At 33.1% G+C, this 9,945-nt stretch overlaps 1 protein-coding gene across 1 annotated transcript in view; it reads left to right on the plus strand.

Annotated features, from left to right (window-relative positions):
- LOC133199869 (atos homolog protein A-like) overlaps nt 1-5,925 on the plus strand; it is a 54,342-nt gene extending 48,417 nt beyond the window's left edge. The window contains exon 13 of the mRNA XM_061335689.1: nt 5,847-5,925. The gene's annotated coding sequence lies outside the window, so the exon portion shown is untranslated. The remainder of the gene's footprint in view (nt 1-5,846) is intronic.
- The last annotated feature ends 4,020 nt before the right edge of the window (nt 5,926-9,945 follow it).

Raw genomic sequence — 9,945 nt, forward strand, 5'->3', positions numbered from 1 at the left:
GATTTTTTTTCAACCCCCCTCCATAATTATTAAATCTTACAAGTTACATATGTTTTATTCGTCAGTATGCCTAAGGCGTCGAAAACGTTGGGAGATAAATGTATCAGATGAAGATATTTAATTACAAAGTTATAAAACATGTTTCTCCTGTTTGATCTCATATAAATGGTTTCCGTTTCAACTCCTTCCACGGCGATATCCCTGTCAGCAATAGATCGAACTATTTGAATTTACAGTAAATAAATTCTTGCATACATAGTTTTTCAAATATGGTTGCCTTTGCCTTATGTCTCTTCAAGAATTTTTCACTCATTTTGGGACGCGATTAAGAGCCAGTGGTGGGCTGAAAATTTAGACTAATGTCCTACCATAGCACAGGAAGTTGGTTGTTACGGTTTTATCAGAGGGACTAACCTCCAAGTCCGACGGTGGGATTTGAACATGAGACATAAATATCTACTCATTACTCAGTGTTTATGAAAAACGTTCCAGCCAAAAGATTTTTTGAAACCAAAATTTTTTCCTACCCAAATACTATGAGGTTTTGTGAAGTCATGTGCCGAAATGATGTTTATTCTTTGAAGAAATTATGTACATTTATTACACATATTAATAGTATGGCCTGTTCACCATAGCTAGATTAATTAATCTCACCTTTTTTGATCCACTGTATTATATAGGCCATGATTGATTAAATAAACATATCCACATCTGGATTCTAGCCTTTACTCAAGTTCCCTATCCAAAGAAGAAATTCTTCAATTCACCCTAAAGTGTTAAAGAGACACCGTGACGTAAGAGCGGGAAAATTGACAAAATTAGAATTTTTGCATGACACATGCAAATTTTGTCCAGTTCTTGAAGATTTTAGGTTTCAGAAAATTACAGGTTTAGAACCTAAAAAATCTAATTTTATGGAGAAAAATGAAATTTAAAAAAATCTGTATATAACCCAACGCAAAAATATTGCTTCACTTCTTCCTCTTTATTGTACGCATGCGCTGAAAAGTTGAAGAATTTACCATGGTGTCATTTCTATAGATATAAATGTCAGATGACCGAGAATTTTGATACAATCTTCAAAAAAGATGATCAGAACTTATTCTTCACTTTTGCTTGCTCCAATTCCGCAGGGGTAATAAAGAAGCATACAAAATATTCTACCTTGACTTAATCAGTGCTACATTATGACGTCATAGTAGGCGAGATGACGTCAATTTTAGAATACAAGTTTTCTTAATATTCGTATTTAGAGATGTAATTTAACTCTAGAAAATGAATAGAAACGTGTAAACATTAACAAAAATAAATGCTGTTATGTTATGTTATGCCGTATCTGTCATTTTGATTAAAATCTACCACCGATGACGTCATATGTGTACTTCAAGTAACTTGGGAATTGATCATGTCGTGTAAAGAGAATTTGGCTAAGACGGCATGTACAAAGATACGTAAAATGGAGTTTAAAAGCAAATATTCTGAATATTTTGTGAAATTCATATGGAGTTCAGTTACTAAAACAGGTATGCTAACTTATTTTCATCGATTGTATTCTCTTCGAAGACAGTCAGCTACATACGTATCCCGGTCGGCCTTTCCTCTGTCATTTGTGACAAAAATAATGCAGCAGAACAACAATAAGCTGTATATTTCAAAACATAAGATTTGTACAGATGGAAAGTTTCCCTTCTAAAATACTTGGAAAGTGCTGCTAGAATCCCGAGTTAAGCATGGTTTTACGAAAAATCTCGGTTTATATGTATAAAATTCAAAACATCGGGTAAGGTTTCGTGCGAATGTGTGGAATTATTATTTGAATGACGGGACAGTGGGATTCTAGCAGCACTCTTTAGGAAAAATAGATGTTTTCCAACTATATTATTTACTCAAAGAAATTATTACACTTCGGGGTATTGTTGTTCTGTTAGCATTTTTACTAAGGAAAATTTTGCTATTAATAGAAGTCACGTGATGCCGTGGTGGTGGTGCACATCTTTGCGTTAGACACTCTTTTATCTTTATGCAATAGATAATAATAGTTTACATTTATCAGCGGTTTTGGTAAATTATCAAACTTAATTTTCTTTAAAAAGTCTAAATTTCCAGAGAATTGACTTATATGCTTCCTTAACATACCCGCGTCATTGTTGTTTACAAAATAAAGGACGCATGTCCTTGACATTGACGATGAAAACTTAAGCGATAGATACAACATTTGTTTTTCCGACACTTATATTTTGTAATTCTTTTCTTCTTTTACAGTGCAGCTGAGTTTTCACAAATTTGCTATATTCACATTTCACATAAATCTTTTGTTTTGTGATACAATTATCTTAAAAGAAACACATAATGTTGACTCATTATGTAACTTTAAATACTTTTAATATTCCAGTCAATTAAAGTGAGTTTCATTTCTACTTAATTACTTTCATGTTAAAAATTATTCTGAATCTATATACAAATTCTCTGAAGTTGATATTAAGAAAAATTAAGGAGATGCTCATTGACAATACAATAACTTGATTACAATACAATACATTATACTTATTTACACTACATTATACTTATTTACACTTGATTACGTTTCCTTAATATCAACTTTCTATACATTTATTTCCCACGATAATTTAAAGTCCGGCTTTTTTTTCTGTAAATAACGGAACGCTATTAGTAACAATGGGCAGAGGTGATCTCTAAAATATACATGTTGTCAATCAGAAACTCAAGCATCTTTATAATATTTAGTGTTTAAAAGTTTAATAAGGACTTTTTTACTCGTTGAAATATATTTAATAAATCCATTAAGGTTTCAAGGTGGCATAAATTCCATATCCAATATCCATCTCAAGCACGGATCAAGGATTTTATCCAAGGGGGATTGGATTGTAGGAAAAAACGTTACTAAAAACTTTTCTGATATCTTTAGAAACAATAATCTCCTTACCTTAAGGAGTCCGTGTTTCCTTGTTGGGGTGGGGGTCAACATTATTTTTCCTAATTTAAACATAGAAATCTAGTAAATCTCAAATATTTTTATACATTTTAAACATATCTTAAATATTAGAATACCTGGGGCCGGAATCGAGAACGTTAATTTCTTTTAAACCATCTCATTTGTAAACAAACCACTCCACCCCTAAAAAATACGCATCAAAATAAGGGTTTTCACTGGTCACAGCATCAATGTGGTAAAAGATACGACGAACTAGCGTTACTGTTGAATAGATAGGAAAAAAAATTGTTATTAAGTGTGATTTACGTCCACAGTCATTTTTGTCATACACGTCCTGAATAAGAAACAGCAATCTTTTAGAAAAATTATGAATTATTATCTTATTTAGAAAATGATCCTAATGTGGCTTTTCGATGATCAGTTTTTCTCCATTAAAAACTTACCTTTAACTTTTCTCCATTAAATACCTACCTTTATTTTTTATTTTAGAACATATTTATAAACATGTCGGTTATGGAACATGTCAACATTCCAAAGCGAAAGTAGATAAATTCGTAATTTTATGTAAATAATTTTCTTACTTATTGACTATTAATTTCCATATCTTTTCCATGTTTGTATACTCCCATGACCTTTAAATTTCTACAAAATAATCATAAATATCCTAAACCGTTACAGAGATATTAGGAGGTGCTTGGGGTTTCATTCTATTCCAAAAATAGCTATAGAATCAAAGTACTGCAAGTCGGTGTCATCGTTTTGTTGACCTATTTATACTGAGATTAATCTGCAACATGTCAATTGGCCGTATCTTGAGTAAAAATAATAATTATTTAAAAATCTCTTAATGAAAAAAAATTCAATTATTTATAAGATGGTGGGCAAAAAAGTAAGATATATTCAGAGGAGATTCAGAAAAGTTTCATATTATTAAATTTTATTCTATGATAGAATATCACACCAGATAATACATAGGTTCTTTATTCACAGAAAACTTTGATAATCATTATTAATGTGATACATATTTTCAAAATTCTTTTACAAATCGAAATAGGAAAGGATCATAATATTAAAGAACCTAGGATAATCTCAGTAAATCTTTTTTTTTTTTTAAGATAATTAGATTTGCAATTTTATAAACATTTATGCCTTAAGTGTTTCAAATTGTATAGAAATGTCCGTGAACATTTTGATCCTGAGGTATAAATTGTTAGGTAAAATCTTTTAGGTCGATTCTTCACTGACGTCTATCTTAAAAAAATGAAAAGTCATTAATATCACATTGATAGTCGTATTTGTTTGGTCTTTGCAGAAGCAGGCAAGGAAACTTAATTTCGATTTTCATGGTTTGTTAATGAGGTTTGCATTTATTATGTATACATAAAAACATATTCTACCCAATGTGCATAATAGCATATCCAAGGAAGTAAATTGAGATAGAAAATATTTCCAATACTGCTATGTTTTCATTTTTTTTATTTACAATAATCTTACTACATCTTACTCTAAAAAATATCATGCAAATTCGGGGATAAAGCTTTATTAGCAATTACAAAATAGGATTGTTTAATTTTCTGATGACGTCATTCAAATAAAAATGTTTTCGTTAATGGAAACGACCAACTCTTTCCGCTTACTAAGTTTATTACCAAACAATGGTATCTTTAAGAAAAATAATATATATCTTGGGCTCAGTATAAATTTTGTTATATACGTTAACGTTGAATACACATATATCCTTTTAAAGAATTAAGTTCCAAATCTGGGAAGATCCTCCTGCATACAGACATTCGTGTGTTGTTTGCCAGAGACAAAGTATGACTGCACTTAAGGACATGCGAAAATTGTGACAAAATAGAATTTCAAAATAAGCATTTTTCTTTTAATTGCACGAATGGTCAACATCTAATCTACAACTTTATGTAATTTCATTAAATAAATGTACGTATTTACGAAGTACGAAGCTGTTTTCTAAGGCGGGGGTCATCACAATTCCTTGAATCTCCGTACGATAATGAGGACGCCCACTTTTTCACTGACTTAATACATAGTTACCGCATGTTTGTCTATTGTTCTCCGTTTAACAGTGGTTGTATATTTGCATTAACAATGTTGTGTCAAAAGGAGATTAATAGACAAACATGCGCTCGTGGTTTAAAGGAGAAAAAACTGCTTCTTCTTACATTTGCTCTCTCTCTATTGTAACCAAGGGCTGTGACATGTTGAATGTTATAATTCAACACTTGATTTCTTACCTCAGGTAACTCTGTGAATACTAAATTCCGTCACGTGACTTGTAAAGTAGCATGTTTTGTGCTAACTAGGACAAAGTGCTCGAACACGTTAAATTGTTAGGCATTGATTTAAAAGATTCTTTACTTACATGGACGTCGCTCATATTGTTAATTTCGTTTTTGAAACCTCTGAAAATAGTGTACTTGTGCCATACAGAATAAAGAGGGAATGGGAAAGAGTGATATCATATTTTTTAATACATGTCATTGTTATTTATCTAGTCTAATTTTAGACCCATTCTTACAATATTAACTCCACCTCTCATGCATACCAATGTTTAATCAAGGGCAGATAAGTGTAATTTCTCTATATTTAGAAAGAGTAAGGACAGAAAACATAGAATCATTTTATTGTATCACAGTTTAAGATCATTTTAATATTTAAATTCGGCTCGAAATTGACAGGATTCTTTCATAAATATATAAAAATGAAATAAGATTATGATATGAAAGCAACAGAAGCGACCGAAAAAGACCCAAAACCCGGCGTTAAGTGCAGTCATCCTTTGAATTTGACCGAAATTTTTTTGCCAAATGTGAACTACGATCATTCACAGACCCTACTTCCTACCCCAAGTTCTCTCCACGGAGGTGATGAGGGCTGAAACTAGGTCAAATCTTGTGTAAACTAGGTCAAGTCTTGTGTTAACTAGGTCAAATCTAATGTAAACTAGGTCAAATCTGCTATAAACTAGGTCAAATCTGGTGTAAACTAGGTCAAGTCTGGATTTTAGGAAAACCGTTCTTTGATTGTCGCCACTAAAAGACCATAAGCTTGTTAAGTCTGTTTATCTAGCTCAGATCTAGTTTGTTTTGACTAATTAAACCTGTAATTAGTTAACTCTTAAACTAGATCAATGTATCTAGGTCATTCCTGGTCAGGCATGAATGCTAACGTTTATATGTGTATCATTTAAAAAAATGATTCATGTGTAAATTTATAATCTGTTTTTGTTTGGGTTTGATTTTTTATTGATGTATGAGAATCAGTAAGTGTTTGATCCTTACGTTTACCTGTGGGTGGGTTTATTGATATTGATTGATCATCTCAGACTACTAAGGAAGTACACATATACTTCAACAGAAGTGAAAATGTTATACAGCCTCTTCAATGTTTGTAATATCTGTGATATCCTGCCTATAAACTTTGACATTAATGCTGAAAACTGAAAGCTATACATGAATTCTATCAATACATGTAAATATGTAAACCTGTGGTTACCAGTCTAAACCTACGGTTGCCAGTGTAAACTTATGCATTGAAAAGGAAATTGGTGGTTCTGAGTTGTGCAACTCTGATTTTTTTTTAAATAAACATTGCTCCAGAAATAATTATGAAAGCAACACAAGGACAACTACATTTAATCTCTCTCTCATATACACAGAATGACAGGTTTGTATGTTAAATGAAACCTTGTTTGAAATGAAGTCTGTATTGATTTTTGTCTGAATTATATTATTTAAAATTTGAGTGTGTAGTTTTATTGCTCATTCTAATATTTATTTGTTCAAGTTCACTGTGTAATCATTTTTTCTTATATAAACTTGTGTAGAAATACAATGTTCTCACTTGTCATTTTAAGGAATTTAATAAGTCGAGATTTTGTCCATTGTACTTTTACATTTTATTAAATGATCAGAAATTGTAATGCTCTCTGATTGGTTAAGACGCCCTTTCCTGAGGTGTACCTAGGAGTGAGTTCCCCTCAAAATGAAGTTCAGGGAGCTTTATTCGGGTTTTCCCTCTTGGCCAACCAGAGACTTGCTCACATTTTTTTAACCAATCAAATCACGCATTTTAAAGCAGGTGTCTGTCAATGTAAACATGGCAGACGCCAGTACCGAGGAGACTTAACTCCTTTATTAGTAAATGATTATTTGTTGTTCGATCATATTGTTTTCCACTTTTAAACAGTTGTTAAGTTGTTGAAATATACTTATAATTTGTTGTTACACTACACTTAATATCAGGAGTGTTTATATCTTTTGGGGAAAAAATCTGAAGTGTCAAAAATGTGTTGAAATTCCTGATCATTCAATAAAACAATTATCAACATTTGAGTTCGGTCTACTTGTGACTATACGGACCTGGTCAGGTATTGGCCTTCAGCCTCGGTCAACCTGAACTGGTCCCTATAATCAAGAGTTGATCTTATGAAATGTCAATAAGTGTATAGAGAATTTCAAGCTCATTTATCAAGAAAGAGTAAACATTTAATAAAATAAATTTATACATTTTAATTGCATCAAAACTCCCGACAGCTCTACATCTTTGAATGCTATGCATAAACATTTAGAGAAAGATTTATTAAATAATTCGTTATATCAACTCCCACTTCCAAATAGCTCATTTTTAATAAACACCACCACTTTTGTTAAAGTTAAAAAATTAATATGTTAATGTCGTTTAGAAAATATTATTAGTGTCCTACATAGATAGCTGAAAAGCACTCTTCTGTAGGAGCCAGTATAGCATAGATAGTCACAGAATTTCTTCAAATTTGCAACAAAAAAGTGATAGAATAAATTCATATCAGACAAAAATTAGTCTTTGTTTAATTGTTTTTCATTGTTACCATGGCGACGCCCTAAAGTTTGAAAATAGCATTTTATATATAAATGAAAAGCAATTTTAAGATGAAAAAAAGTTCCAGGAAAATTTCAATATAAAATATGTATAAAAAATCTGAAGGTATTTTTCTGGTACAGATACACTTGCATGTAAATTCTCACAACCTGAAGTCCATAAACAACTTCACTCACTCTCAGTTCTTACAAGCTCTAACTGGGCTATTTAAAATGACTATGGAAAAATAATTGTTTAAAGAGTTTCTTCAAAGCATAAGTTTCAAATAGGTATGATTTTTTATGTGGTGAATTTCTTTTTTGCAATGTTTTTGAAGCTACATGTAAATAAAGATTAAAAAAACTCAACTCCTGGATTAAAAAATTCTGTCTGTTACCATGGCAAACATGGCAAACAAGCCTTTAGAAACAAATACTGATCAATTTCTGTTATTGGTGTCAAGCTGTAATAATGAGCAAACGTTTATCAGCATCGGTAAACAAAATTTAATGTGGTTTATCCCAATATCTCAAGCATTTGATCATGAAGTAAAGCAGAACAGCTTTATCAATTGATCACTGATTAAACATTTCCTGTAGATACTTGTATACTGTTATTGTGTTACTGTTCTCCTGCCCCAGATAAAGATTGTGTTTGTCATCCAAACACAGAGCCGTGGGACTATGTAATCCATGTTCTCTTGTCAGTAGGAGACGCAGAAACTGACCGTTCTGATCCAGGAGATGGACACTGGGATCTAAAATATTACAGACCAGTACATGTCCTAAGATATCGGTACAGATGCCACGAGGCCTGAAAGGAGACGGAAGCCCACAAGGATACAGAAAATGAGAGAAACCCTCAGAACCAAAGCTATGATGAGTGTGCTGACCGGTGTAGTTGAGTCGATATTGTCCTGATTTGTCAAACACCAACACTGATCCCAGGAAATCAGAGATCCAGATGTCTCCGTTTTTATTTTCTGTAATGTACATAGGATAATAAATCTGATGTGTCCTATTCATACTAAAGTCTGCGCTTCTCTTCCCCCACTTGTCATATCTCACCACTCCACCATAACAGCCAAGCAGAATATCGCCGTTCATCCGGGAGGAGTGGACACAGAATGTCTCTCTTTCTAGTTTGATGACTGTAGTGATGGTCCCGTTTGCAGTCAACTTCCGCACATTAGTTTGATCTATAAACAACAGGTCCCCGTTCTCTGTGACAGTGTGAACTCCTCCTTCTCTGTAAAATTCAACTTTTTCTTTCTGTTGTTCATGACCGAAAAAGTCAACCTGTAGGAGATGTCTGTCATCATTAACCCATAATCTTTCTGAAGTCCCACAGGAGATGTGATAAAATCCATTAACCGTTGATACGGTAAAACTAGACATGAGGATAGGATGATTTAGGTACGATGAAACTGAAACATCCGTTTCCTGTAGATAATCGTACACCATTACTATGTCACTGCCAAGCTGTCCCAGATAAAGATTGTGTCTGTCGTCCAAACACAGAGCAATGGGATGGTGTAATCCCTGTTCTCTTGTCAGCAAGAGACGCAGGAACTGACCGTCTTGATCCAATAGATGGACACTAGGTGTGCTGTAATTATTATCACACACAAGAGCTCGTCCTAGGCCGTCAGTACAGATACCACGAGGATAAAAGTCAGACTGAAACTGCTGACCTGTGTAGTTAAAGCGATATCGTCCTGATTTATCTACCACCACCACTGCACCCGCTTCATGTTTTTCAGAAATACTCTCAGAGACCCAGATATCTCCATTTTTGTTTTCTGTAATGTACATCGGATAATAAGTTATTTTTCGCATGTGCATCTTTTGTCCCGTCGTGTCGTACCTCGTTATTTCATCTGTACTCCCCACCAGTATGTCGCCATTGATGCGGGAGGAATGTATACAGAATAATCTTTCCCCCCTTACGTGGATGAGTGTATCGATTCTTTCGTTTGACGTCATCTTCTGCACTTTATCATCATCTATAAATAGCAGGTCCCCGTCTTCTGTGACGGAATGATTTCCTGCTAATGGTCTGCCAATTTCACGGTTTTTTTTCTGTATTCCGTGTCCGGAATAATCCATCCGTAGGAGATGTCTGTAATCACT

The sequence above is a fragment of the Saccostrea echinata genome, unplaced genomic scaffold (assembly GCF_033153115.1).
Source record: "Saccostrea echinata isolate AGI-Se365-2 ecotype Australia unplaced genomic scaffold, CSIRO_AGI_Sech_v1 ptg000036l, whole genome shotgun sequence".
In the NCBI taxonomy this organism is placed as follows: Eukaryota; Metazoa; Mollusca; class Bivalvia; order Ostreida; family Ostreidae; genus Saccostrea; species Saccostrea echinata.